At 47.2% G+C, this 23,343-nt stretch overlaps 1 protein-coding gene across 1 annotated transcript in view; it reads right to left on the bottom strand.

Annotated features, from left to right (window-relative positions):
- Positions 1–5,181: 5,181 nt before the first annotated feature.
- HNRNPA3 (heterogeneous nuclear ribonucleoprotein A3) overlaps positions 5,182–23,343 on the bottom strand; it is a 59,446-nt gene continuing 41,284 nt past the window's right edge. The window contains exons 12-14 of the transcript XR_012724727.1: positions 16,859–16,917; positions 8,765–8,891; positions 5,182–5,348 (exon numbers count right to left, since the gene is read on the bottom strand). The gene's annotated coding sequence lies outside the window, so the exon portion shown is untranslated. The remainder of the gene's footprint in view (positions 5,349–8,764; positions 8,892–16,858; positions 16,918–23,343) is intronic.

The following is a 23,343-nucleotide window of genomic DNA, read 5'->3' as shown; positions in this document are numbered from 1 at the left end:
TCTTCCATCCGACATAGTCAGCAGCTGCTGCTGACTAAACAGTGGAGCTATGCGTGGATGTCTGACCTCCTTCGCACAAAGCTTGAAAACTGAGCAGCCCGTGATCCCACGGGGGGTGTATAGCCAGAAGGGGAGGGGCCTTACACTTTTTAGTGTAATACTTTGTGTGGCCTCCGGAGGCAGTAGCTATACACCCAATCGTCTGGGTCTCCCAATGGAGCGCCGAAGAAAGTTCGATTTGCAATCATATTGTTCAAGAGTTGCATCATTTTCTTACATGGAATCACCTTCAAAAATTTATATTAAAGTCCTTCCCACCACACAGTATCATGCGGCAGAGAGATCGATAAACGCCACTGAAACTTTCTTGTTCTTCTGGAATTCAGCTTCAATGAGAGTTGTCAAAGCTAAGACTTGGTCACTACAGTTTCGAGCAGGTCTGAAGCCGGCTTGCTCTATAGGTATTGAGTCGAAAATCTTTAAACTGATCTTGCTATATATTAAGCGTTCTAAGAGCTTATATAAGCAACTCAGCAAGGCAATGGGTCTATAGCTTGATGGATTATCTTCAGGCTTCCCAGGTTTTAACTGCAATTATTTTGGCATGTTTTAATTTACTAGGGACTTGATCATTCTCCATAATATCTGAGAAGAACTTTGCCATCCATTTTTTCGCATAAGGTCCAGTTTTTGAGAAATTCAGGATGGATCCCATCAGAGCTGGGAGCTTTGTGAATTTTAGTTTCAGCAAGGGCAATTTCAATGTCACAGGTAGTAAAAGCACGTGAGTAGTCTTCAGTTGGTGTCACTGATGATTTTAGTAGCTTAAACTTTAACTTCTATGGTGTGAGCTCGGTCTTTTGGGCTTGTTGAGATGTTCACAATGTGTGCTGCAATTTGATTTGGAGTTATAGCATTCGTTTTCTGCTTTACTTTACGATTTCCTTCTAGTTTTCTTGGGGCGGGCTGAGAATATAAATCATTAGGGAAGTTGGTGGGCATAAACATCACTGGTGGTATATACATCACTAGAGGGCACACAGGCCTGGGGAGGCTGTAAGGGAACACAGCCTTTGAGGAGCGCACAGAGCCCTCAGGAGGCTGTAGAGGAGTGCACAGAGCCCTAAGGAGGTTACAGAGGAGCGCACAGAGGGCTGGGGAGGCTCAACCCTGAGGGATGCTAGGGCAGCAGCTCCTTTTCTATGGGACAAGAGCACATTGCAGGCTTTCCCCACCCACAAAGTATGTCCTTTGGTGTATGTGCATGGTTGGGCCTAGAATGTGTGGGTTGCTTCCAGGTTGGTGGGCATGTATTGAATGCATGGTTTAAAGGGTTAACAGCTAGCAAGACATGGCTGCTGCCTGAGCACTGCAATCCCTGAGAATCTGCCTGGAGGCCGCAGTAAAGGTCATCGTGAGGTGCAGTATCCCCTGTACTAGACACTAACTTCCTTCCTTTTTGTTCTGTAGAATGTAGCAATATTCCCAAAAAGGTCTGCTTTTGCTCGGATGGCGTTGACCTTTCTGCATTAAGGGCTGGTTCACACTAAGCGACAGCGACAACGAGGTCGCTGTTACGTCACCATTTTCTGTGACGTAACAGCGACCTTGTAAGTCGCTGTTTGACAGCTAAGCAGCGATCATAACACAGCAGCCGAAGCAGCGATCATAACCGCGAGAGCAGGGAGCCGGGCACACTTAGCGCTGGCTCCTTGCTCTCCTAGCTACAGTACACATCGGGTTAATTAACCCGATGTGTACTGCAGCTACATGTGCAGAGAGCCGGAGCCGGCAGCATAGGCAGCGTGAGAGCTGCGGAGGCTGGTAACTAAGGTAAATATCGGGTAACCACCTTGGTTACCCGATGTTTACCCTGGTTACAGCTTACCACAGCTCCCAGACGCCGGCTCCTGCTCTCTGCTCGGTTCATTTCATCGCTCTCTCGCTGTCACACACAGCGATCTGTGTGTCACAGCGGGAGAGCGCCTTTGAAGAAAACGAACCAGGGCTGTGTGTAACGAGCAGCGATCTCGCAGCAGGGGCCAGATCGCTGCTCAGTGTCACACACAGCGAGATCGCTAATGAGGTCACTGTTGCGTCACCAAAACCGTGCCGTAGCGATTTCGGTAGCGATCTCGCTATGTGTGAAGCACCCCTTATTAACCATCCTAATGAGATTAGAATGTCTCTGACATGGTCTTATTGCCTCCCTGCAATCTGATCTTGATTTACCTACCACTAAAACAAGTCCAGGAAAAGGTACCATCACACAACGAGATCACTAGCGAAATCGCAGCTGAGTCACGGTTTCTGTGACGCAGTAGCAATCCCGTTAGCGATCTTGTTATGTGCGACACCTACCAGCGATCAGGCCCCTGCTGTGAGATCTCTAGTCGTTGCAGAATGGTCCAGGCCATTTTCTTCAAAGGCAATGTCCTGCTGGGCAGGACGCATCGCTGTGTTTGACACTGTGTGACAGTCATGGTGAGTGCTGAGATCGTTATACAGGTCGCTACTGCGACCTGTATTGTTCCTGCATCACTGGTAAGATCTGACTGTGTGACATCTCACCTGCGATCCCTATCAGGTTGCATCATTTTCAGGATTGCTGGTAAGTCGTTGTGTGTGACTGGGCCTTAAGGAATTAAGAACATGTTTGTTTATCTCCTAGATATGATTTACAGCAAAGATTGGCTGCAGTGTGTACATCGCCCAGGCCAAAAACTAATACTCCACCAGGATACAGCTAAACCCCCACTAAGTGGAGGCATCACAGGTGCAGGAAGAGCAAATCACACACACACACCTCCAAAGAATGGAGGGGGTGATTGCTGGATGATAAAACTGAACACTGATGGCTTGCATAGAGCGCTGTTCACACATGCAGATAACAGTCACAAGACCGTATCCTATTAGGTGACAACCATACTATTAGATCAGGCGGGCTTGCCAAGCCGTGTACCCCACCTGTGTATCATGCAGGGACAGCATGCAGCGCTGTTCACACATGCAGGGACTGTGTTATCTGCATGTGTGAACAGCGCTCTATGCAAGCAATCAGTGTGCAGTTTTATCATCCAGCAATCGCCCTCCTCCATTCCATGGAATTGTGTGTGATTTGCTTCTCCTGCACCTGTGATGCTTCCACATTAGTGGGGGTTTAGCTGTATCCTGGTAGAGTATTAGTTTTTGGCCTGGGCGATGTACACACTGCAGCCCATCTTTTCTGTAATACTTAATTTTTGGAGGATATTTATTCCTCTTTTTGTTGCTATTTTTATATTTCTCCTGGATATGAGCACACATCTCTCTCCACCACCAACTTTGTGAATACCCTTGGAGCCGCTGAAGACCGCCACCCTGTAATATTTCTGATGTTTGTGATATATAGGAACATGGTAATAAATAACGAGGAGATCTATGGTTGCCATAAAGTAATCCAGAAGCAGAAATTTTACTGTCGCGTCAATTGTTTCCATCTTGAAATGCTTTGCTATAAGACTATTCAGTTTTCTTATTAAGAGGGCTGTAAAATCATTTTTCTGTATCTTTTTCCACAACAGGAGTGAGCACACCTAAATAGCAATATAATTTCACCTAAGACCAGGTGACATCTTTCTGTGCTCTAAATATCCTTGACTATGAATCTCTCAGCAGGGGGCAGGAAATAAATGCTAGTTTCAAACCCTAGGTTCAGCCAGAGTGGACCCAAAGAGAAACTCACTCTCACAAGGGACATCACAGTCTGGATTTGGAATGAAAGCCACCTGTCTTGTTTTTTTTAACCAGAGAGCTCTACTAGTTGAATTTAAGAAGGCCCATGTGTGAGCAGTAGGCCTCACTGCTAGTGACAAGCGAGCGTGCTCAGCCCTACTCGTTCAAGGATTTGGGTGTTCAGGTAGTTGCGGAGCTCAGCAGACTATCGCATGTGGTCTAATATTTTGTCCGTAAAATGACCACAACCCAAGGCTTGATTCACTTCATGTGTACAGCCACCCCAAGGAGAGCTATTCAGTGTCGGAATGGCTCTCCTAGGGGATAAAACAATGTCCTTGGGCATAGTGTGACCAAAAAAGTAATAAAAACCCCCAACCTTCCTCCCACCACAAATGATCTGTTATGGCTGTATGTGGGCACAGACCCAAACAGTCCAATCATTGACTTTCCATAATGCTTGATACTCACGTCAAGATTGTCTGAGCGTCTGACCAGTTAAATTTAAGTACCGAGCAGTTTCCATCACTAACCGCATCCGCAACAAAATCTGCGGCATTCATAATAGTTGGGAGATTTGTAAGCAGTTGGTCCCTGGGACACCTGTTCCTAATATTCACTGAGCCACATACTAAGCAATGTTGCAGTACATGTGGCTGCTATGTTAGCCTTAAATGAAGCCACCCCATATTCCCAGGTTCTCTTTTGAAAACTTTCCGTTTTTCTGTCCAAGGCTGGACTCAGACAAGCATATGGCATCGGATGCGATATGCTAATGACTCCCGGCTCAGGCTCTGCTGCGAGCACGAGCCAAGTGTCATGCGCCTGTGACCCGATCCTACAATCAGATCAGAGCTGTAAAGCTGAGGACGGGGGCTGCGGAGGAGAGGGAGGGGTTAATCCCCCCCCCCCCATCTCCTCCATTGTCAGCCTGTGCGTATATCGCACAGCATTGGGATAACAGCCGAATGCAGTCCGATATATTCCTCACTTGAATGGGTGCAAGGGATATGGCTATAGCAGAAAATCACAGCATGCTGCAGCTTTTCTCAAGAAAAGCTGACCAACTGCTCTCCCTCATTTACCAAGATAGGTTGGAGTGCAATGCGAAATTCTCACATTGCACTCGTCCGATTTTCACGTTCGTGTGAGCATACCCCAATGGATCTTTCAGCTGGCCTATATAAACAAAAGGTAATGCCGTATTATGGGACTCTTTAGTGACTGCAACATCTATCTTCGGGACTTTGTCCCAAATTTCTGAAACCTCTGGGTCGAAGGGATATTATTTCCTTTTAATTTCTCTTGGGATAAAGTTGTTTGTGCAACTATTTTTGCAAACAGATCTCTGCAGGATACGGTGCAATGGATGATTACTGATCATGTGAACTCAGCCTCACAATTTATGGTTTCCTCAAGTCTAGAACAAACTGTGTTGCTGTAGAATGACCACACAATTCACATGTATTTATTAGTAAAACCGATTTAATAAAGAAATATAGAAAGAAAAAAAAAATATAAAAGTTTTTATTTTAGATTTAATTAACTGTAGGAAGATGGAGAAAGGGATAAATACATCTCCAATTGCAGAGACAATATCTTTCTCCTCCCTTACGATAAATCCAGGCTGTGACCTATGGATATAAAAAAATAAATTAGAAAAGAACGATAAATTTAATACTATTTTTATTGTACACAAAGCGCTTAATCTTTGTCAGTCAATCTTAGATGGGATGTACAATTAATATTCGTTCTGACAATTGCTTTTAAGTAAAAAGAAAAAAAGGTTTAATTTATCACATGCAAATCCTTGTTCGCACAGTGCAGTTTGATTCCCCCAATCCCATACCATGAGCTGATCCTAAAGTCAAACATACAGGAAGCACTTTTAGATTTGGCTGCATTATGGGGGTCTTTATTTTCATGACTGTTCTGTGCTCCCTGGTGTTTTCAGCTGTGTACTTTAAAAATTATTCAGCAAACAACCTTCCTAAGACTGTGTACACACAAAGCAGTCAAACTGCGGCTTTTATACAGCACCCACCTAAAAATGAAAATTGAGTTAAATGACTTGCAAAGATGCTCAAATGCTCTTTTCAGTTTTATGCTGCATTGATCCATTGCAGAGATTCATATTGTGCTCTTAAAAGAAACATGTGAAAAAAAACAAACACCAAGTTGGACAGTAGGCAGAGATTTCACATATTGCACTACAGAAGAAACTAACGTGAATATCTTTGCAATGGAGCGACGCAGCACAAAGAAAAATGTCAGATTTAGGGATTTTTTACAATGTATTTAATGCTATTTTTGAGCAAATGACAGGTTCTTTCATTTTGGTAGTTCTGTGCCCGTGGTCTTTTTAGTTTCCCTAATCAATCAGTGGAATCACCTGCAAGATTGCGGTAGATCATAATTGCCATGCGGATTTTGCAGATTTAAATCCAGATTAAGCAATTGTGAAGGGAAAAGGTGGAAAAATAAAAAAAAAAAAAACTATGGCAGCCTGTTAAAAGCCGTTGGATCCCTACCGTGTGGGAGTGCAGCCTAGAGGCCCTCCCATACGTATTAAATAGCTGTTTATCGTTTGTGTGACACCCATCTATCCACCATTCAGTCATGCGCTCCAGTGCTGTCTATATAGAAAGCTGCTGGCACAGTTGAGGCCCTTGCTTATGGAGCCGATGAAAAGATCAACTTAAAATTTTAATGGCCAAACTCTTCTCCCTCCTGATGTCATTTGCTTCGGTCAGTGAGGACAGAGACAGACAGCCACAGAGACAGACAGCCACAGAGACAGACAGCCACAGAGACAGACAGCCACAGAGACAGACAGCCACAGAGACAGACAGCCACAGAGACAGACAGCCACAGAGACAGACAGCCACAGAGACAGACAGCCACAGAGACAGACAGCCACAGAGACAGACAGCCACAGAGACAGACAGCCACAGAGACAGACAGCCACAGAGACAGACAGCCACAGAGACAGACAGCCACAGAGACAGACAGCCACAGAGACAGACAGCCACAGAGACAGACAGCCACAGAGACAGACAGCCACAGAGACAGACAGCCACAGAGACAGACAGCCACAGAGACAGACAGCCACAGAGACAGACAGCCACAGAGACAGACAGCCACAGAGACAGACAGCCACAGAGACAGACAGCCACAGAGACAGACAGCCACAGAGACAGACAGCCACAGAGACAGACAGCCACAGAGACAGACAGCCACAGAGACAGACAGCCACAGAGACAGACAGCCACAGAGACAGACAGCCACAGAGACAGACAGCCACAGAGACAGACAGCCACAGAGACAGACAGCCACAGAGACAGACAGCCACAGAGACAGACAGCCACAGAGACAGACAGCCACAGAGACAGACAGCCACAGAGACAGACAGCCACAGAGACAGACAGCCACAGAGACAGACAGCCACAGAGACAGACAGCCACAGAGACAGACAGCCACAGAGACAGACAGCCACAGAGACAGACAGCCACAGAGACAGACAGCCACAGAGACAGACAGCCACAGAGACAGACAGCCACAGAGACAGACAGCCACAGAGACAGACAGCCACAGAGACAGACAGCCACAGAGACAGACAGCCACAGAGACAGACAGCCACAGAGACAGACAGCCACAGAGACAGACAGCCACAGAGACAGACAGCCACAGAGACAGACAGCCACAGAGACAGACAGCCACAGAGACAGACAGCCACAGAGACAGACAGCCACAGAGACAGACAGCCACAGAGACAGACAGCCACAGAGACAGACAGCCACAGAGACAGACAGCCACAGAGACAGACAGCCACAGAGACAGACAGCCACAGAGACAGACAGCCACAGAGACAGACAGCCACAGAGACAGACAGCCACAGAGACAGACAGCCACAGAGACAGACAGCCACAGAGACAGACAGCCACAGAGACAGACAGCCACAGAGACAGACAGCCACAGAGACAGACAGCCACAGAGACAGACAGCCACAGAGACAGACAGCCACAGAGACAGACAGCCACAGAGACAGACAGCCACAGAGACAGACAGCCACAGAGACAGACAGCCACAGAGACAGACAGCCACAGAGACAGACAGCCACAGAGACAGACAGCCACAGAGACAGACAGCCACAGAGACAGACAGCCACAGAGACAGACAGCCACAGAGACAGACAGCCACAGAGACAGACAGCCACAGAGACAGACAGCCACAGAGACAGACAGCCACAGAGACAGACAGCCACAGAGACAGACAGCCACAGAGACAGACAGCCACAGAGACAGACAGCCACAGAGACAGACAGCCACAGAGACAGACAGCCACAGAGACAGACAGCCACAGAGACAGACAGCCACAGAGACAGACAGCCACAGAGACAGACAGCCACAGAGACAGACAGCCACAGAGACAGACAGCCACAGAGACAGACAGCCACAGAGACAGACAGCCACAGAGACAGACAGCCACAGAGACAGACAGCCACAGAGACAGACAGCCACAGAGACAGACAGCCACAGAGACAGACAGCCACAGAGACAGACAGCCACAGAGACAGACAGCCACAGAGACAGACAGCCACAGAGACAGACAGCCACAGAGACAGACAGCCACAGAGACAGACAGCCACAGAGACAGACAGCCACAGAGACAGACAGCCACAGAGACAGACAGCCACAGAGACAGACAGCCACAGAGACAGACAGCCACAGAGACAGACAGCCACGACCATCAGCATTCAGTTGGTTAAAACAGCATTCAGTATTTTTAATGGCGACAATAGGCCTTTAATATCTCAAACTAGGTCTATTTTAGGTGCGACTACAAAACTGATCAATACATTACCGCTTTCTATAGTTTTAGCATAGACAATAGCTGCTGTAAATAGCATGATGTAACATTTATATCAGGCCATTCTTGAGCTTTTACACTCCCCATAGTGTTTGGCTGCAGGTCTACTAGAGATCCCTTCTGTAGAGGTTTCCAGGTATTACAAATACTTAAAATTGCATAATAAAAAAAAGGCACTTACTGTAAAACGTTGTGTAAATTGGCACTAGGATACATTGTGCTGAATGTAACCACGTCACAGGTATTTTATCAAAGATCGCTCAGTTCATGCCCATTGTAGTCGTTCTACTCACAATTTTCCTTTTCACCTATAAAGTAACCTTCTTAATATAATATTTCAACAGCCAGGTGACAAACTACAGTCAACAACTTAAAGAGTATGCAATAATAAAATAAAGATGTTGCCATAATGGCACTGTTATACAGATTCAAAAGATATCATCAGTGAAGAAGTCTGCATCCTGTTTATTTAAAGGGAATCTGTCACCAAGTTTTTGCTCCCCCATCTGAGAGCAGTATAATAGAGACAGAGACCCTGATTCTAACGATGTGTCACTTACTGAGCTGTTTGCTGTCATTTTGATAAAATCAAGAGTTTCTCCGTTGCAGATCTAGCAGTTCTACAGAGCTCATGAATACGCTGGACTATCTGCAGCATGGCAAGTAGTCCTCTGATAATTTACTACTGATTAGACAGCTTTATCAATACTACATTAAACAGCCCAGTAAGTGACATCTCTGGAATCAGGGTCTCTGCCTCACCATTATGCTGCTCTCAGATTGGGTGACAAACACCTAGTGACAGATTCCTTTTAAGTACCAGCAAGAAAACTTGTAGCCACATTGGCTACATGGAACTTCACGCAAGTCATAGGGAATTGTTGGGCCACAGCCCCTTCAGGCACTGTAGTTTATTAGTTTTGTCTGGAGAGTTTCTTTAAAGCAAGTGGTCTCAGCTTCTTGAAAAGGTAAAATTGGAAAGTACTTGTAAAAGGAGGCAATTTTTCAATTTACAGTTTTTTTTAAAAAAAAAAAAAAAAAAGGGACTGTCAGCACAGAATGACTGTTCAAGCCAAGCAGTGATTCGTGCATCATGGAGGGGCCAATCATTTAAGAGCATCTATTAACACTAGAAGTTCCAGGAATTTTGAGCACCATAGGGTTCCAATGGTAGAAATGTCAAATGACCCCTCTCTGGGACTTCTAGTGTTAAAGCCAGAACTGTGAAAGAGGGGAGGGTGGAGATAGAGAAAAAACAACCAGCTGGGAATGTGTATTTAAACATTTGGCGCCACCATTGTAATCCAAATGAGAACTTGATTTGAGCAATCATTCTGTGCGGACAGTCCTTTTAATTTTCTATAGTTTATTGCCCAAGTTACTGGTCACCTCTGCAGTCTATCAGCAGTGGCCAGTCTCCAGAGCTGAAACTCCGCACTTAGAAGCTCTTTACTATAGATTTTGTAAGCACAGATCTGAAGCGGACCGGATAGCTGGATGTGGCCAGCTTCAGTAACTATGTGTCTCTGATGCTGCAAAGGTAAAGTCATCTTTGCTTGCACTACCAGAGAACACAATGTACCAATGACTAACAAAACCATCATCAGGAGCGCAATACCCCCTGGCAAGCAGGAAGAGAGAAGAACCTGAAGGCCAGGGCCACACGGGGGACTACTGTGATCCTCGCCTGACTCTGCTCCTGCTGGCAGCACAGCAGCAGCTGAGTGTCCCTGCGACTAAGGTCCGATCTTGCGATCGGACCACAGCTGCGGCTGGCACTGAGAAAGGGTGGGTCGGCACTGAGAAGGGGAGGGAGGGATTTATCTCCCTCTCCTCCGACTATTGCCATTCTCACTCTGCACTCTCGGTACACCGGTGTACTACGAGAGAGGAGTCCGATTTTTCTCTTGCCCTATAGACTTGAATGGGTGCGAGAGAAACCAGAAACGCATTACAGTCACAGCATGCTGCAACTGTTTTCTTGGTCCGATTAGAGCTGAGAAAATAATCGCTCATGGGTGCTGGCACATAGCCTAATATTGGTCCGGGTGGAATGTGATGTTTTATCGCATTCCACTCGCTCAGATTTTCATGCCGTGTGTCTTCGGCTGAAGATTAAATACGGGACAAACCCTTTAATCAGATGCACAAAGAAGGGAATTTTGTTACTTACCGTAAATTCCTTTTCTTCTAGCTCCTATTGGGAGACCCAGACGATTGGGTGTATAGCTACTGCCTCCGGAGGCCACACAAAGCATTACACTAAAAAGTGTAAGGCCCCTCCCCTTCTGGCTATACACCCCCAGTGGGATCACTGGCTCACCAGTTTTAGTGCAAAAGCAAGAAGGAGGAAAGCCAATAACTGGTTTAAACAAATTCACTCCGAGTAATATCGGAGAACTGAAAACCGTTCAACATGAACAACATGTGTAACCGAAACAACCCAAAAATCCCGAAGGACAACAGGGCGGGTGCTGGGTCTCCCAATAGGAGCTAGAAGAAAAGGAATTTACGGTAAGTAACAAAATTCCCTTCTTCTTCGTCGCTCCATTGGGAGACCCAGACGATTGGGACGTCCAAAAGCTGTCCCTGGGTGGGTAAAGAAATACCTCATGTTAGAGCTGCGAAGACAGCCCTCCCCTACGGGGAGGCAACTGCCGCCTGCAGGACTCTTCTACCTAGGCTGGCGTCCGCCGAAGCATAGGTATGCACCTGATAATGTTTGGTGAAAGTGTGCAGACTCGACCAGGTAGCTGCCTGGCACACCTGTTGAGCCGTAGCCTGGTGTCGTAATGCCCAGGACGCACCCACGGCTCTGGTTGAATGGGCCTTCAGCCCTGATGGAACCGGAAGCCCAGCAGAACGGTAGGCTTCAAGAATTGGTTCTTTGATCCATCGAGCCAGGGCGACCTTAGAAGCCTGCGACCCTTTGCGCTGACCAGCGACAAGGACAAAGAGTGCATCCGAACGGCGCAAGGGCGCCGTGCGGGAAATGTAGATTCTGAGTGCTCTCACCAGATCTAACAAATGTAAATCGTTCTCATACCGATGAACTGCATGAGGACAAAACGAAGGCAAGGAGATATCCTGATTAAGATGAAAAGAGGATACCACCTTCGGGAGAAACTCCTGAATGGGGCGCAGCACTACCTTGTCCTGGTGGAAGACCAGGAAGGGAGTCTTGGATGACAGCGCTGCCAGCTCAGACACTCTCCGAAGAGATGTGATCGCTACCAGAAAAGCCACTTTCTGGGATAGTCTAGAAAGTGAAACCTCCCTCAGAGGCTCGAAGGGCGGCTTCTGGAGGGCAACTAGTACCCTGTTCAGATCCCATGGATCTAACGGCCGCTTGTACGGGGGAACGATATGGCAAACCCCCTGTAGGAACGTGTGCACCTTAGGAAGGCGTGCCAAACGCCTCTGAAAAAAAGACGGATAGCGCCGATACCTGACCTTTAAGGGAGCCGAGCGCCAAACCTTTTTCTAACCCAGATTGCAGGAAGAAAGAAAGGTAGGCAATGCAAATGGCCAGGGAGACACTCCCTGAGCAGAGCACCAGGATAAGAATATCCTCCACGTTCTGTGGTTCTTAGCGGACGTGGGCTTCCTAGCCTGTCTCATGGTGGCAACGACCCCGTGGAATAATCCTGAAGACGCTAGGATCCAGGACTCAAAGGCCACACAGTCAGGTTCAGGGCCGCAGAATTCCGATGGAAAAACGGCCCTTGGGACAGTAAGTCTAGTCGGTCTGGTAGTGCCCACGGTTGGCCGACCGTGAGCTGCCACAGATCCGGATACCACGCCCTCCTCGGCCAGTCTGGGGCGACGAGTATGGCGCGGCTGCAATCGGATCTGATCTTGCGTAGCACTCTGGGCAAGAGTGCCAGAGGTGGAAACACATAAGGGAGCCGGAACTGCGACCAATCTTGCACTAGGGCGTCTGCCCTGCTCTTTGATCGCGAGACCGTGCCATGAAGGTTGGGACCTTGTTGTGCCGGGACGCCATTAGGTCGACGTCCGGCCTTCCCCAGCGGCGACAGATTTCCTGAAACACGTCCGGGTGAAGGGACCATTCCCCTGCGTCCATGCCCTGGCGACTGAGGAAGTCTGCCTCCCAGTTTTCTACGCCGGGGATGTGAACTGCGGATATGGTGGAGGCCGTGGCTTCCACCCACATCAGAATCCGCCGGACTTCCTGGAAGGCTTGCCGACTGCGTGACCCTCCTAGGTGATTGATGTATGCCACCGCTGTGGAGTTGTCCGACTGAATTCGGATCTGCTTTCTTTCCAGCCACTGCTGGAAGGCTAGTAGGGCAAGATACACTGCTCTGATTACCAGAACATTGATCTGAAGGGTGGACTCCTGCTGAGTCCACGTACCCTGAGCCCTGTGGTGGAGAAAAACCGCTCCCCACCCTGACAGACTCGCGTCTGTCGTGACCACCGCCCAAGACGGTGGTAGGAAGGATCTTCCCTGTGATAATGAGGTGGGAAGAAGCCACCATTGCAGAGAGTCCTTGCCGTCTGTGAAAGGGATACTTTCCTGTTCAGGGATGTTGACTTCCCGTCCCATTGGCGGAGAATGTCCCATTGAAGTGGACGCAGATGAAACTGCGCAAACGGAACCGCCTCCATTGCCGCCACCATCTTCCCGAGGAAGTGCATGAGGCGTCTTAAGGGGTGCGACTGACCTTGAAGGAGAGTCTGCACCCCAGTCTGTAGTGACCGCTGCTTGTCCAGCGGAAGCTTCACTACCGCCGAGAGGATATGAAACTCCATGCCAAGATACGTTAGTGATTGGATCGTGACAGATTTGACTTTGAGAAGGTGATGATCCACCCGAACGTCTGGAGAGTCTCCAGCGCAACATTCAGGCTGAGTTGGCATGCCTCTTGAGAGGGTGCCTTGACAAGTAGATCGTCCAAGTAAGGGATCACAGAGTGTCCCTGTGAGTGCAAGACTGCTACCACTGCCGTCATGACCTTGGCGAACACCCGTGGGGCTGTCGCCAGCCCGAATGGCAGAGCTACGAACTGAAGATGGTCGTTTCCTATCACGAAACGTAGAAAAACATTGGTGCTCTGTAGCAATCGGCACGTGGAGATAAGCATCTTTGATGTCTATTGATGCTAGGAAATTTCCTTGAGACATTGAGGCAATGACGGAGCGGAGGGTATCATCCGGAACCGCCTGGCCTCCACGTGCTTGTTGAGCAGTTTTAGGTCCAGAACGGAACGGAAAGAGCCATCCTTTTTTGGCACCACAACCAGATTGGAGGAAAACCGTGTCTTGTTCCTGAAGAGGAACCGGGATTACCACTGCTTCTGCCTGCAGAAGAGCATCTGCTCGGTGGGGAGGTGGGGACGTTCTGAAGAATCGAGTCGGAGGACGAGACCAGAACTCTGTCCTGTGCACGTGGGCACACTGTCCCTCACCCACCGGTCTGTGACCTGTGGCAGCTAAATGTCGCCAAAGGCGAGCGAGTCTGCCATCAACCGCGGATGCGGAGAGATGAGAGAGCTGAGAGTCATGAGGAGACCGCCTTGGTAGCGGTTCCTCCGGCTGCCTTCCTTGGGCGTGATTGAGCCCGGCCGGAAGCTGAGCCCCTCTGAGGCTTTTCAGCCCTTTCGGACGAGGACAATTGGGACCTGCCCGAGCCTGGGAAGGACCAAAACCTCGACTGTCCTTCCAGGACAGCATTAATAGGGTAAGTCGCAATGCAGACATTGCGAGGTTAAGGACACCACCTGCGGCACAGATGTACGTGTGCTCAAGACCAGCTGCGCAAGAACAGCTGAAAAGCTTAGGGTGCCCATACGGCTGTGAATGCCGGAGCAACCGACACGCCGATAGCCTCATAGACAGATTTCAACCAGAGTCCATCTGTCTGTCAATGGCATCTGTAAGTGAAGTCCCATCTCCACTGCAACTATGGCTCTAGCCGCAAGCCTGGAGATTGGAGAATCCACCTTTGGACCCTGGGTCCAACGCTTGACCACGTCAGGGGGAAAATGATAACGTGTATCCTTAATACGTTTGGAGAAAACGCTTATCTGGGAAGCGTGGTGTTCCTGGACTGCTTCTCTGAAGTCAGCGTGGCCAGAACAATACTCAATATACGTTTGAGCTACTGAAATGGGACTTCTCCTGCTGTGAAGCTGACTCCTCCGCTGGGGGAGCTGAGGGAGAAAAGATCCAACATTCCATTGATGGACGCTATAGGATCATTCCTTATGGCGTCACCATCCGGTGTATCCGGAGTGAGAGCGGTGTCAGGATCAAAGTCCTGATGAGCTACGTCTGCCTCATCATACAGAGAGCCTCCTGGGACCCCCCCCGGAGCACCGATTTTATTCCAAATGAGGGTGGCCAGGGAGCAATGATCCAGATTGCCCATGGCCTGTCCGGACTGCAAGTCTCTATCCCATTGCAACTCTGTCCCTGTCCTTGGACAGGGTTGAGAGGTGGTTCTTTTGGCCATGTCAAGTAGAGACCCCGGCTGACCAAGTGCTACAGGGGAGCATTGCACACAATGGAGTTCAGTGCCGTGGAACAGTATCACATGCAGTAAAAACAGCATCGAAAGCCTGTGTAGCTTATATGCTGCTGCCGACTAGCCATCTAGGAGTATAGAGCCAAGAATGGCGACCGTACAGTGCAATGTATAGCATACAAGCATAAAGTACAAATGAACACAGCAGCACATGCAATACAAGCAGCATAGAAAGCCTGCTTTTCTGCTGCTGTAGACTAGCCATCTAGGGGAATATAGCCCAGAATAGCGACCATACAGTGCAATGTATAGCATACAAGCATAAGTACAAATGAACACTGCAACACCTGCAATACAAGCAGCATAGAAAAAAACCTGTGCCTCAGCACCCTTGCTTTTCTGCTGCTGTAGTCTAGCCATTCTATGGCGAATATAGCCAAGACTAGCGACCGTACAGTGCAGTGTATAGCATACAAGCATAAATACACATGAACACTTCAGTACGTGCAATACCCGCAGCCTAGAAAGCCTGTGCCTTAGCACCCATGCTTTCCTGCTGCTGATGTGTCGCCATCTAAGAGGGCATATAGCCAAAAATAGCGACCTATGCAGTGTAAGCACAAAATACAAATGGACAAAACTGCGGTATTTAGTGTCAGCACTTCAGGTGCCGCTTACCGCCCGCCTATAAGCGGGTGTGTGGTCGCCCTAGTCCTGTGCCTGGTTGCCCAGAGTCCGAGTGTCGCCATCTAAGATCAGCTCGGACTGCAGGAATGGCTGCCGGCGTCCTTCTCCAGCTCGTGTGAGTAGGGGCGGGCCGTGGGCGTGCCCCAAGTCAGAGCGGGAAACCGGCGTCCCACAGTGTCCAGTGAGAGGGCTGGAGCATGTAAATAAGGCTCCAGCCCTCGGCGCTGCTGATTGTACAGCGTCTCTCCCCTACCCTGATTGACAGGGTGGGGGCGGGAACGAAGCGGAGCTAGGCCGCAAAAGCCGGGGACTGGATTTATAAGCGCCGCCGCCGTAAAAGCGCGGTCGGCGCTAAGTCCCCGGCGCACTACAAGTCCCAGCCGCGCCGCCGCTCCCGGAGCGTCCGGCGCGGTAGTTCCCAATAAATAAAGTCACTCAGCTAGGCTGCAGTGACTGTAACCCTTTACTGTCCCCGGCGCACTAGCACACCCAGCAAGTCTGGAGTGTGCTGTGCCTGTGTGTACGGGGACACAGAGTACCTGAATGGTGCAGGGCCATGTCCCTGAACGGCACTCCCGCTCCACATCCAGCAGGTTCAATGGGTCTGTGGATGGAGCCCGGCCTCAGGGCTTTGGGGCCGGTAAGATCCCACTTCCTCAGAGCCCCTCAGGGGGATGGGGAAGGAAAACAGCATGTGGGCTCCAGCCGCCGTACCAGCAATAGGTACCTCAACCTTACAAACCACCAGTGGGGTGAGAAGGGAGCATGCTGGGGGCCCCATATGGGCCCTCTTTTCTTCCATCCGATATAGTCAGCAGCTACTGCTGACTAAACAGTGGAGCTATGCGTGGATGTCTGACCTCCTTCGCACAAAGCCGAAAACTGGTGAGCCAGTGATCCCACTGGGGGTGTATAGCCAGAAGGGGAGGGGCCTTACACTTTTTAGTGTAATGCTTTGTGTGGCCTCCGGAGGCAGTAGCTATACACCCAATCGTCTGGGTCTCCCAATGGAGCGACGAAGAAAATGCTATTTATTTTTCTTTATAGGTCGCTGCAATGACAAAATATATAAAGTTTATAAGAAAAGATACTTACTCAATAATGAGGTTTGAGTCCACAGATACAATGTGTCTGTTCAGTTTATTCCATACCTCCTGTGAAGCAAAATGAAAGTTATTACAACCCAATAATACATGCTGCAGTCTATAGGGTAGAGAATGAAAGCGCACCTTACCTATTCTTATGGCCCTCGCTTTCAGGTCTCACTGCTAGACCTATTGGCTTTTTGTCACACCTGTCGTACAGTAGCTATCATTCTAGTAGGCTCCAAATGATGTTGCACTCTTGCTAGACTGTCTTCGTTATTTCAGCTGTAACTAGGCTTGGGGAAGCTCCTCACTATCAGCATAGTAAATCCTGCATTCACTTCTTGGAAACTTGCAGCTCTTGTTCCTGCTGTAACTCCTTTAATAATGCTGACTGAGTCCGCACCGTAAAGGCGATAGTTGTGCTGTGCTAGAAGGGTCTCAAGTAATCCACTGGTCTATAAGGCAGGACAGCTTAGTATTTTCTAGTACAGAAGATAATGCTTAACTGCAAACAGTGAACTAATTAATATTGCGGACTCGTTAAGGAGTGAGCTAGTTAACAAAGGAACACAGTTGAATTTAAAAAGTTTTCCAGGGTTTAAATATTGATTATACTCTCGATTTTGACCATTAATGGCCGACTACTAATTGAGAGATCAATATTTAAAAGCACAGGAAAACTTTTAATCAAGGGTCCATTTAACCCCATATTTTGGATCATTTCACCTAGATTTACTAAAGTGCGATTTGTTAGATTCTTTTTATTTTGCTACAGACCTAATTTAGTTTCTTTAACTCAAGACTTCAGCTTAGTTTAGCAACATAAGTTTAAATATTTTTTATTTATTAAAAAAAAAGTGTATACAAATCCCTGCACTTTTGTAAATCGAGGCTCTACACAGCATCAGACCAAATTTTATAAACCACATTATACATCTCCTGTGGGGAAAAAAAGCAGATTAAAATTTGTTACAGATATGAAAGAATTTTTTTTTTTTTGCTGGATCACATTAATCACGTCTTAGGTATACGGCCATCAATATTACTGGCGAGAGTGGGTGAGGTGGACACTACTCAGCTGTTTGATGACACTCGTGCACACCCTGCGGCCTCAATGTTTACCCTGCAGTCTTTCCGCATACCAGGTACACAGTACCATGAACAGCTGCCGCCAAGCAGACGGTGCAAATTAAACACTGAAGAGGCCGCAGCCCTTGCAGGAATGTGCGGCCTCAAAACAGACGGGGAGGGGTGGGGGGCAGATTCTAAGCCCCTCGTGTTCTAAAACTGATGGCCAAGTATAAGGACATGCTAATGTGATCCTCTAAAACCTTTTATACAATTCCATGGGTTTTTCTGCTCAAGGTCTTAAAACGAATGACAGATTGGTACACAAAAAAAAAAAACCACAAAAAAAAAACAAACTATTGTCACACCATCTTGGGTCGCAGCTCGATAAAAAGCTATACTGATATTACCATGTTTATTAAACTAAAGCTTATTCATTCAGATTAAAAGGTTAAAAACACAAAATACTGGCAACTCCTAATGTTATTAGCACAGGTCACATTATTACACACTGAAGATAATCTGCCTCCAGAAGAGGATAAACCAAGACCCCCGATTCCAGCGATGTGTCAATTACTGGGCTGCTTACTGCATATTTGGTAAAATCATAGATTTGTATCATGAGATGATTAGAGTAGTAAACCTGCTGCCTTGTCATCCTTTATACCCGGGACCCTCCACTGATTGGCAGCTTGCTCTGTACACTGCATAGGCAGAAAGCTGCCAGTGAGGAAGACTGAGTTAGGCCCTGTGTGCACATTGCACTTATACCTGCGTTTTTGCTGCAGAAATCTCTTGAGAAAATGGTTAACCTTTCTGCAGACATTCCTCAGCAAAACCTATGGGGGGGGGGGGGGTTAAACCAAAAAAACTGCACACTGCGGTTTTTTTTCCCCAACATTCCTGCAGAATTTCTTGAGAAAAAGAATGCATCTCACTTGTCTGCCGGTACCTGCGTTTGCCATAAATTGTAAAAAAAAAAAAAAAAAAAAAATAAAAATATATGCGGGGACCAGCATGCGGAAACATCAAAAACGCAGTAAAAAAGCATGCATTATTGGTGCGTTTTTGAATACAGGTGCGCTAATCTTTCACTCAAGATATTTGAGAAAAATCTTTTCCAGTGCGCACAGGGCCTTAGCATTCAGAGAACAAGGAGACGAATTCTTTATTATTTTTTTTTTTTTTTAAAGGATAAAAAAAATAAAACCGTTTGCACCAAGCTATTGATAGGATAGGTAATAAGAATTCTTAGGGGGTCTGACTACCAGGACAAAAAGCAATCTCTTCAGGGCCTTGCTTGTCAATCATGCTCATGGCTGCACCAATAATTTGCTCTGGAACTGCTGGAGATGGATGAAAACAGAGCTCTGTAGTCCAATAGACACTTGAAGTGGTTGCCCAATGATACCCTTTTTTGATCAGCGTGGATCCCAATGAGGAGACCCTCACCAATTAGCAAAACAGGACTTATACTATATTATGACGACGTCTATCAGTCATCATGGAACAGTAGGGCAAAAGCCGAACCTGCACTCCATGTGGGGCTGCAAGATGTGGCACTACACTCTTTCTGAATAGATTGCGCAGCAGTCAGATCAGGAAATATTTATCCCAGTTACAAAATGGCCTAACAAGTGTGTGTGCCAGCAATCACATCCTCATTCTTGCTGAGATAACACGTTTGTTTTAAAGGGAATGTCACCAGGTTTTTGATCCTCCGAGAGCAACATAATGTAGACAGAGACCCAGATTCCAGCGATGTGTCACTTACTGAGCTGTCACTTAATTTTTCCAAAGTGGTCAACTTCGCAACATATTAAAAAGTACCATTAGATTTCAAACTAGTGAAAAATTGGGAAAAGACTTTAGCAAGTCATTTTCTTCAGATCCTTTTATAGGGATCAGATTTCCTGATTAATTACAGCTTCTATTAAAAAAAAACCAAAAAAAACAGTACTAATGGGAGATTGAGAAGTACGTACAAATCTGTTCACAGGGCATCTGGAATATATATTATGCTTACAAGCAAACTTGACATCGAGGAACTTTCAACTACTTTTATTTGGATTTAGACAATATTCTCCCCTTTAAGGTTAGCTTCACATTTCCGTCAATTTGTATCAGTCACAATCCGCTGCTCTGGTAAAACAGACTCCGTCTGGCGGATTCCGTTGTTCCCATATACTTGTACGAGCGGCGGATTGTGACTGATGACCCTGTGGTGCATCCTCCGCCCGACTGATCAGTCGTGGAACGACTGACTGTTGGGCGGCAGGAACGCAGCATGTAGCGTTTGAGCAGCGGAATCCTTTTGATCCTCTCTCGGCGGCCGAACGATCGAGTGATCGCCCGGCGGCTGTGAGCGATCGGCTGATCTGTTCGCTCTCAACTCTCAAAAGCCGGCGGCTGGGCAATCAACTGATCTCTCTCTCTCACCTTTTACAACGGAGTCAGACAATGAATTCTTATTCTTGTCATCCGTTGTACAACGCATCAGTCACAAGCGTCAGGCAACGCATGTGACTGATGAAAAACAGAAATGTGAACCTAGCCTAAGATGTAGCAATGCGTTACAAAAAAAAATAAAAAAATCCAGTTTTTCAGGTGTCACTGTGTCTGACTTAAGGCTACAGATCCCAAGATCAGGATCAGTTGAGATTTTGATACAGAATTTCTGCACCATCTCCGCACCTTTTCTGTTTTTCTTTTCATTGTGTTTTTGACACTGCATTTGCAGTGTCATCCTTTAAATAAAGTGGTTCTGATTTTGAAACTTCCTGGTATGGACATCAGGGGCAGATTACATGAGTTTCCATTGTGTAAAAAGGCACAAAAAAGAAGTTGTGCCTACGGATTCTTAGGCATCTAGCTCTATGGGGAAAATCCAAAGGGATCGCACCATTGTTAATTTATTGGGCAGTGTCCTTGTTATTTTTTCCTCAGCTCTCACCGTGCGGAGGATCAAATCACAGCATGCTGCGTATATCGCACCAGACTTGTTAATGCAAGTCTATGGGTGCGCAAAAAAAAAAAAAAAAACCCCGCAATACGGATGGCATACGCATGCAATACGGATCCTTAATGAGAAATCTACACACTTCATGTCATACTGTTGCTAGGTAAGGGGGAAGAGAAAAACAAAAAAAAAAAAACAAAACAAAACACCCCACAGACAGGACACTTCACTTTTCTGGGCAAGCACTGCAGACTTTTTTTTTAAAAATCGAAAGTGGCCATGAGCCCCAACACTGTGGGAATATACCCCAACTGTTATTTTTTCTCCCATCAGCTAAGCCTGCTTTCACATCTCCGGGGTTTTTTTTTTGTTTTTTTTTTTCTTTAACTGCAGCAAGAATGGATTTTTGGCCGCAAACCTGGATCCTTTACAAATGCTGCCATTTCAATGCATTTGCAATGAAATCACGGCAAGAGGCGGTCACTTACGGTTGCGTGCATCATACACTGGATCCAGTGTATTGTGGTATTTTATCTTTTTTCAAAAACGACACTTGTAGTGTTTTGACAGAAAATACAGCATATCACTGGATTCGTGATATTGTGGCGGAACCTACAATGCAGTTCAATGAGCATCGGATCCTACTGTACCAGAAGTCACCGCATTCTGATAGGCAGGATCCTGTTGTCTGTACTGAGCATGCCCAGAAAGTAGTTCCTCCCCCTTGCTTTCTGCTATAGTAGAGCTGCATCGGTTGAAGACAAAAAAAGAAGACAGAAGACCAGGATCATGGAGGGGTGAGGGAGTAATAAAGATTGAGTCCCTAAGTGTGTATTTCTAATAAAGTTTTTTTCCTCTGATTTTTTTTTTTTAACTCTTTATTGGCAATTCTTAATAGCCGGGTCAAACTTAACCTGACATTAAGAATCTCGGGCTTTATACCAGCTGGTAAAAAAAGCTTGTATTAACCACTTATTGCCCAGCAGGCCACCAAGCACCAGGGCCACTGGAGGGGTTGGATACAGCGCCAGAAGATGGCACAATTTTCTGGGGCAGCTGCGGACTGCAATTCACAGCAGAAAGGGCCCAGAAAGCTTGGGCCACCCTGCGCTGCGGATTCCAATCCCCAGCTGCCTAGTTTTAACTGGCCAAAAAAAAAGGCATTTGGAAGAAGTCAGCTGCTTCTTCCACTCAGAATGTATGTGATCGGTCCAAAGGTTAGGAGTGACATGATTGCTGACTGGTTGTGAAGCGGTTAATATAACCGCCTCCAGTGCAATGACCAATGACATATCTACATCTCATTGTCATGTATGGCCCTTTATGGCTCATTTCATGATTTTGATCAAACAGGCTGCTGATTACCAGATCACATGACGCTCGTGCAGTAATTGAATTTATGCAGCAATAAAGATCACTTTCTTTGTGCTTTGTCTTGTGTGAACAGGACTCCCTGCTGAGAACATGCAGACCATTTGCTCATTGACCTAGTAAAAGTAGATTGCAAGGTTTTTTTAAGGATACAATTCCACTTGCGCCAATTTTGCATCGGTATCACCAGTTACGGCCGCACTCTACAGGAGCGGGTCAGCTGCGTGTATTTTCATGCAGCGGAGGCGCTCATGTCCGGCCATACCGGGAGATACAGATGCGAGACTCACATGAGTCATATGTAAGTGGAACTCCAGCCTAAAGGCCGCTTTACACGCTACGACATCGCTCAAGCGATTTCGTTGGGGTCACGGAATTTGTGACGCACATACGTCCGCTTTAGCGATGTCGTTGCGTGACACCTATGAGCGATTTTACATTGTCGCAAAAACGAGCAAAATAGTTCGTGGCATGCCCCCCTATTCCCAATTATCGTTGCTGCTGCTTGTACGATGTTCGACGTTCCTGCAGCAGCACACATCGCTATGTGACACCGCAGGAGCGATGAATATCTCCTTACATGCCTCCACCGGCAATGAGAAAGGAAGGAGGTGGGCGGGATGTTACGTCCCGCTCATCTCCGCTTCTATTGGGCAGTCTTAGTGACGCCGCTTTGACGCCGAATGAACCGCCCCATTAAAAAGGAGGCGGTTCGCCATTCACAGCGACGTTGCTAGACAGGTAGTGTGACGGGTCCGCACGATTTGGTGTGCCACGGGCAGCGATTTGCCGGTGTCGCACAAACTATGGGGGCGGGTATGCACGCTAGTGATATCGTAACGTGTAAAGCAGCCTTTAGTCTGTAAACAGGCATTCCAATGACTTATTTGGTAAGAGTATATACAGCCAGTCTGTGTAAATGGACTTGAGCCTTCTACTCCAAACTGCAGTTTACCCCATTTTGTATTTAAATACATTTTGGTAAGCCTCTAAACAGACCTCCACATAAAATTATCTGAAAACATGCCAGATGTGGTGAAACCTAAGCCTAGCAGCAGGGAAACTGAATGAGCGAGTCTCGTATTTAAAAATTC

Source organism: Anomaloglossus baeobatrachus, chromosome 7, assembly GCF_048569485.1.
Source record: "Anomaloglossus baeobatrachus isolate aAnoBae1 chromosome 7, aAnoBae1.hap1, whole genome shotgun sequence".
NCBI lineage: Eukaryota > Metazoa > Chordata > Amphibia > Anura > Aromobatidae > Anomaloglossus > Anomaloglossus baeobatrachus.
The sequence above is the reverse complement of the archived record's forward strand: the minus strand, read 5'-3'. Positions and strand labels throughout refer to the sequence as shown.